General features: G+C 34.1%; 1 pseudogene across 1 annotated transcript; it reads right to left on the bottom strand.

The window, feature by feature from the left end:
• Positions 1-1,680: 1,680 nt before the first annotated feature.
• LOC143605787 (glucomannan 4-beta-mannosyltransferase 1-like) lies at positions 1,681-4,359 on the bottom strand (annotated as a pseudogene). Its single transcript, XR_013148616.1, has 8 exons — positions 4,020-4,359; positions 3,833-3,931; positions 3,302-3,751; positions 3,091-3,227; positions 2,907-3,020; positions 2,625-2,824; positions 2,348-2,542; positions 1,681-2,252 (listed from the first exon to the last, which is right to left on the bottom strand). The product of XR_013148616.1 is annotated as a glucomannan 4-beta-mannosyltransferase 1-like (transcript).
• Positions 4,360-7,755: the final 3,396 nt, after the last annotated feature.

Here is a 7,755-nt window from a genome sequence, read left to right as displayed (position 1 = left end):
TAATTTTGTCAAATTATTTATCATACATGATTTTAGAGGCCTTTTTTTTTACTAGTACATACCCCAAAGTTTTAATCATAAAATGAAAAAAAAATATTTTCTTATTTTATATATGGGTGGAGCCTAAGTCGAGTCAGGTGGGTTCATGCTCAAACTCAAAATTAAACAAGACAGTTTGGTTAGACTTGAGTTCGATCTTGAAGTTAAACGAGCATAAGATTAGCCAACTCGTCTCAAACCGTTTCGAACTTTCAAATCAAGTTAAGCTTACCGTTAATCATCATAAACCCTAACTCATTTCATTATGCTTTCTCTACTAAAATCACATAAAATCTCTTGTAATAATCGTTAAATACATGTTCAGTCGGTCAAATTATTCATCAATTAGACCACAGGAGCTACAATTTGAATCAATTGGATACTGAAACACACCGATTCGTAGAGCAATTGGTAATTATATTCCTTTATATCTCCATTGATATGTTCATACATGTTACGTATTACGTCCATTGATTAATTGACCTAAATTGCTACTTATTGTTATTCAAAAATTAGCTTGCTTAATTATCTGCTTGCAGTGATTAACTGATTAATGATTATACTCTTTGATATTAGTACTTTTAATTTCAAACGCTATATCCTCTGTCTAATTATTTAGCAAATGAAGTTATTTCTAGGGCTGTAAACAAACTGTTCGGTGGAAAGTTCATTTATGTTTGTTCGTTTAGTAAATGAAAGAACATGAACAGAGGCTGTGTTCCTTCAATTGTGTTCGTGAACGTTCGATAACGTGTTCGTTAATGTTTGTTCATTTTAGGTTTTTAATATTTTTAAATGACTTTTCTAATCTTATCATACAGAATTAAGCAAAATATTAGCTATAATATATATATATATATATATATATATATATATATATATATCATCATCGTACTCAGTATATCCCACCAATAGCAAAGCTATGGTAGGGTCTGAGGAGGTTAAGATGTAGACAATCTTACCTCTACCTTTTAGGAATAGAGAGGCTGCTTCCGGTGAGACCCCCGACTCGATAGTAGTTTTGCATCAAGCCTTGGACAAAAGGCACATAACACTCAACCAGCGGGACACCGCCGCTTGGTGCATGTACCCTTGTCTTTCGGCTATCAACGCGACACATGATGCCTGATTAACCTTCCGCCACTTTTAACGTTATTTTCACGAGATTAGTAAAATAACGTCAAAATTAGTGCAATTTCACTTTTGCCCACCTGAGGGTTCGCACATATATACATTATATGTGCGCACCGCAAGCAGGGCGGTTATATATATATATATATATGAGATTATGTGATTTGTTTGTAGGTAAAATTAACATATGAATATGAATGTTAAAAACACAAGTTTGGTAGCCACACCGAATCATTGACACTGACCATTCTCGCATATCAAACAAAACATGTTTGTGTTCGGTGTTCCTTTGTGTTTGTAAACCGCTCATGAACAAGTTCATTTTCTTATTGAGCGACACGAACAAGAAATTTTGTTAGGTTAGATACTTAGATGTTCTTGAAACTCTTGCTTGTCCACTGTAATCTTAACGAACAAACATGAACAAGGCCTTGTTTGGTTTGGTTCGTTTACTGCCATAGCTACTACTATGAATTATAGTTGTTGATTTGCCATTTGAACAATCATTGTGCTAGCATTTGGTAAACTATAACATCAGAAACTTTATGATATATAGAACTGGTAAGCTTTAACAGAACAAACTTTATTACATATTGAACAACTTATTACAGATCTGGTAAACTTTAACATAACAAACTTTATTACATATAGAACAACTTATTACAGATCTGGCAAACTTTAACATAACAAACTTTATGATATAGAGAACAACTTGTTACCGCATCTGGTAACTTTTAACAGCACAGATAGCACACAGCTTTATTCAGATTGCATACTACTTAAATAACTAATTACTCGACCGTCTGTATCCATGCTCTTGCACCTGCGTATTTTGTGTTCTTTAAGCACTTCCACAATTCCCTATAACTTTTTATTGAACATAAACACCTTTATTCTGATAGATAGACACAAACTTGCTTCCTTAATTGGGGGCATTTATGCCCACACAACCAAGTCCCACCACAAAGAATGCAATTGCTTGCAGTAACAGGTAGATATACATGTGATCTTTCCCAAAGAGAAGGTCATAGCAAGCTACATATAGCAGGAACAAGCCCATCACTAACTCTGAGAAAAGAAGCCTGTTTATCATTTCAAACTATTAGCATTAAGCAATTATCCAAATGATAAAAAATGTTAATTAGTCAATATGATCAACATTTGTTGACTAAATTACCTTTCGAAAACGCGTGACCTTGTTCTCTTTGGTTGCCTGTTATTGTTTCTCTGCTTTGTTGCATTCCCAAGTTTCTCAGTCACGACCCATTCGTTGACTCGATTTGCTCCCAGTAGTCCTATGATTGTTGCTTTGGATCGATGAAACGACATGACGTTTTCAAACAGGATCCATAGTACAAGAAGGTGCAGTGACCTGTGTGAAAAAAGATGTAACTTTAATAGTTAATTATTGAGTTCTTTAATGGTTTAATTTTGTTTATTTTGGGATTCATTACCTTAGGGTGCAATATGAGTTCAAAAGGGTGATTGTTGCAGGGATGTAAATGGCAATTGGTTTTGGAAGATGAACTTCTGGGACCATGATGCTTATTGGGATAATTATGCAGTAAAAGAAAAAAGTGACCCAGTGTGCTATTATCTTCCTCACAAAAAAGAATGCGTAGAGGACATGAAACTTCTTCCAAGCTGACACCCTCTGCATAATAAAGTAAGATAATTTAATTTATAATTGTTATCACTTTTTAATTTAAAGAAAACATTCAAGAGATAAGTTATACCTCACAACAAATTATTTCCTTTGTCATCTTTCTGAACAGATTAGCTGGACCACATGACCACCGATGCTGCTGATATCGATAAGCTTTGAAGGTACTTGGTAGTTCGTTCTTGACCTATGCAATAGAATATTTTAGCAGTTTGTGTTAATAAAATTTAATAAATTTTATTTATAATGTAACTCACATCTAGATCCCCAACAAACACGAACTTCCACCCTTTGAGACTAGCCCGAACCGCAAGATCCATATCTTCCACTGTGGTTCTATCTTTCCAGCCACCCGCATCCTCAATTGCTTTTATACGCCAAACTCCAGCAATTCCTTATATCACCATAAAAATATTATTATCTTCATATTAAAAATCCATAAAGTTATTTTTTTGGAATATGGCTTACCATTGAACCCAAAAAACTGACAAGTTGAAGAACCGACTTCTTGCTCGACAGTTAAATGATAGGCTAGTGACATCTCTTGGAGTCGAGTCATTATGCATTCATTAGCGTTTATTATAAAAGAACACATATTAGTTATAAATTCATAATATTAAAAACTGAAAATTAAACTATTAACAGGAGTAACAGAGTTAGTTTTACCAAATTTCCATCGAGCTTGTACTAAAGCAAGTTCTGGATTTTCAAGGAGATAAGGTACACTTCTCGAAAGAAAATCTTTATCTGGTTGGAAATCTGCATCAAATATAACTACAAATTCACAATCAACACATAATCTTTAGTTAATCCTTCACGAAGAGCACCGGCTTTGTATCCATTTCTGTTATTTCTTGTTTCATATTTCACATTTACGCCTCTCTCTATCCATTTTTTGCACTCTTGCTCCACCAGTTGCTGTATAAAAAACCAAGTTAATTACCAAATAGATAATTTACCTTCCATCATTTAAGATTTTAGAAATTTAAGATAATTTACCCTTAGGATATTGTTAGTAGAATCATCAAGTACTTGAACTATCAAACGGTCAGACGGCCATGTGAGAGAGCAGACAGCTCCAATCGAGAGCTTGTAGACCTGATAAGAATGTGGGTTAGATTATTTGAAATACTATTTAGTATGTATATATATATATATTAAATTAAACATTTAATTATATATATACCTCTTTCTCGTTGAACATAGGTATTTGAACCAACACCATGGGATAACTTCTGTTCAACTCAAGATCTTCTTTCAAAGCTTCCAACTTATACTGAGTGTACTTCTTCTTGCCGGTAAACTTCACCAAAAGAATCACAACGGTCATGTATACACGCTCGATAAACATCATGATTGACATCATAACGCATATACATATTGCAATTGTCAATGGTGGGATCACCATTGTCACCCGCATTTCTCTCCACATGTCGGTAAAACTTCCGGTAAAATCATGAGGCGACTTCACCGCTGGTTCACTTTGAAAGATGTTTCTCATGGTGAGAGTACAAAAATTGTTTAGAGAAGGGTGCTTAGAAAGATTGAAAGTTGTGCTTTAAATAGAAAAGGCTTTAGCTTTGTTGAAGATGCTGACATGGCACTGGCATAGGTGGAAGATGGTGGTGCATCGAGTGTACCGCTAAAATGGCCATCTGGCAAATTGACCGACAATGACGTTGATGGTAGCCACCTTATTCATTTCCGATTAAGGTAATAAATCTATAAATCTTATTATTGTTAATAGATCATGTCAAATAGTTTAATGGTGATAAGGTGGTGAACCTTAGAGTGAGATTATAAATAGAAAGTTTTAAAGCAATTAGCTGGAATATTTTGTCGTAATTGAGAGTTTCAATGCATTATTGTAATGCTCGCATAGGATGTGTGTAGAAAAATCTATTTTTGGTTTCGGTGCAACTCATGATTAGTTTTCATTTAAGTTTAATAACGCCATCAAATGCCTAATTTTACATATTGTTTGCCAGCTGCCTGTCTCACCGAGTGATATATCATCAACATCTTAGACCCATAAGTAGGTGATAAGGATCCTGCATGCATTGTACTCAGACCATAAGTATATTAAGTTTATTTTAGGTGATTAATGTGTAACTATAAGCTTGGTTTAAAAATGTGTCCATTGGGTGCGCATAATGCACGATGCGGCGATGTAAACACACCGTTTCAGTTGGTGCGATGCGATTCCATGATGCACATGTGAATATGTGATGCATTCTATGTGGTGCCTTATGTAATTGACCAGTATTTGAACAAATTAGACCATCACATGCAATGGGTATGAGTTTTTAAAATCTTATCGAACAAATCTAACCATCGATTGAGCAATGGGCTTAAGTTTTTGAACAAACTTAGACCATCGATTGAACAAATTTGACAAGAAATAATGGGTATCTTATATTTAGTGTTTAAAAGTTAAAATATTATATATCAATACTTTTTAGTATTTTTTATATACAAACGCCTAGCATACATGATGTGTGCGCCTCTCGCGTCACACATTGGCTTTTAGGATCAAAACGCATCGGAATGCTTTGCGCACTTTAAACTAAGATTATGTGTATGCTTGTTATTGCCTTATTGGAAGTGAAGCATTTCTTAAGAATATGTACATTAGTGAGACGCCATTCCGGACAGGGGTGTGCATTGGTTGGTTTTGGCCCAAAACTGTAACCATAAGCGAAATTTGGTTAGCCGGAGAATGATAGCCGAGTTTCGGTTAAGTTAGTTATGGTAAATCGGTGTTACATGTAGGTCCGATTAGGTTATGGGTCGGTTAACTGTGAACTAGATATGGTCTTGAAATGTTTGGGCCAAACTAAAGTAGAAGATTGTAAAGCCAAATTATACTTGAATATAGTTATTGACATTTGAGTTTGACTTGTGTTCTAGACATGTGAAGAATAAAGGGTTTATATCATGTTATTAAAATTTTTGTTTTCAGTCTTGATTTCATTTCTTTTCTTTATACATAATCAGATCAGCTATAATTTTTTTGCACATGTACTCTGTTTTCACTTGCTTTCTAATCTTCTTGCCATATGATTATAATTCATGTGAAGCTTCAATGTTCTTGGGTTCATTCATATTTCTGCTTTCTTGATACTTTTTTCGCTTTTCTATTTAATATCAGATTTGGTTTTTTCATTCATACTTCATTCTATAGAAATTATGATGTATGACTTTCCACATATAGTCTAATTAAGTACTTTGCTGTAAACTAAATCTCTAAAAGACCTTTTGATTGGGTCTAAAAGGTTGATTTTAAGTATGCGTGGACATGTCAGGACAAAAAACCATATTATTGAAAGAGTTTTCTAATTATTTTTTAATAAAGAGATGAGGAGGTCTTTCGGATGACTTGCAACTGTTTGACCCATACAACATTACCCAGATCGACCCACTAGGGGTGGGTCAGTACGTCAGATAGGTTGGGTAACAACCAACAAGTCAAAACGTGTGCGGGTCAAAGAGGTTGATTTTAAGTATGGGTCGAAATATGACGGGTTGGGTCAATCCACAAACACTTTGTTTTTTCATTCATTTTTTGAACAGTTAATGTGTTCAATATGTTACAAAAACTGTATTATTTAAATACTTTGTTTTTGAACAATTAATGTGTTCGAAATATTTGACAGTAGCCAAATCACTTACTTCTGATTAAGGTAGTAAATCTATAAATCTCTTCATTGTTAATAGATCATGGTTTATTTGTGTGTGTTAGTGGCACACATATGTTAATTAGTTTAATGGTAGATAAGGGGGTGAACTTCAGAGTGAGATTATAGATAGAAAGTTTTTAAGTAGAGAGCATCTATATTTTGTTTGAAATTTCTGTGTCTCTTGATTAGTTTGCATTTAAGTTTGATAACGCCATCAAATGCCTAATTTTATATACTGTTTGCCAGTTGTCTGTCTCACCGTTTGATATGCTCATCATCTTAGACCCATAAGTTAGTAGGTGATAAGGATCCTGCATGCATCTTTCTCAAACTATAAGTTTATTTAATTTTAATGTTTATTTTTAGAAGATTAATATGTAATTACGGGCTTGGTTAAAAAATGCACGCATTGGACGTCCATAATACGCATTGTGCTTGATGCGGTGATGGAAACGCATCATAGTAGTTGATGCGATTCCATGGTGCGCATGTGATGTGGTCTATGTGGCAGTTGACCAGTATTTGAACAGATTAGACCATCAACTGCAATGGGTCAGAGTTTTTCAAATCTTATTGAACAAATCTGACCATGGATTGAGCAATGGGTTTGAGTATTTGAACAAATTAAACCATCAAATTTGACCTGTGTTAATGATAATATTTAATATGTTGGCGTTTAAAAGTTATGCTAAAATATTATGTATAAATAGTTGCTTGAGTATCTTTTTAAATAACGAATGCCTCGCATAGGCGCACGCGTCACACATTTCGCAACGGCTTTTGGGATCAAAGTGCATTGGAGTGATTTGCACACTTAAAAACCAAGATTATGGGTACGCGTTGTTGTAAAATTGTGGTAGAGACGATTAAGCGGGATTGATAGGGATTATTTGGATTGGAATTTATATGTGATTTTTCAAATATACGTACATTTACCCAATTTTATATATAAATTTTTCAATTTTAATTAAATAGCAATTAATCGGCGACTAGTCGGTGGGGTACCGACTGTCGATTAATCGGCGTCTTGGCGGGATTTTTACAGTCATTGGTATGCTTGATATTGGAAGTGAAGCATTTATTAAGAATATGTACATAAGTGAGATACCATTCTAGATTGGCTATAGACATATTTAGGCTACTTTATATAGTTGTACTACTCGATTCACACAGTTAGCACGTTAATATAATTTGTACGTTAACTTTCCCCCTAATATATATAACAAAACATATCTAATACTA

Source organism: Bidens hawaiensis, unplaced genomic scaffold, assembly GCF_021521415.1.
Source record: "Bidens hawaiensis isolate Kalapana, Puna unplaced genomic scaffold, B.hawaiensis_p1.1 tig00002123_1, whole genome shotgun sequence".
NCBI lineage: Eukaryota > Viridiplantae > Streptophyta > Magnoliopsida > Asterales > Asteraceae > Bidens > Bidens hawaiensis.
This window is presented reverse-complemented; position numbering and strand designations above follow the sequence as displayed.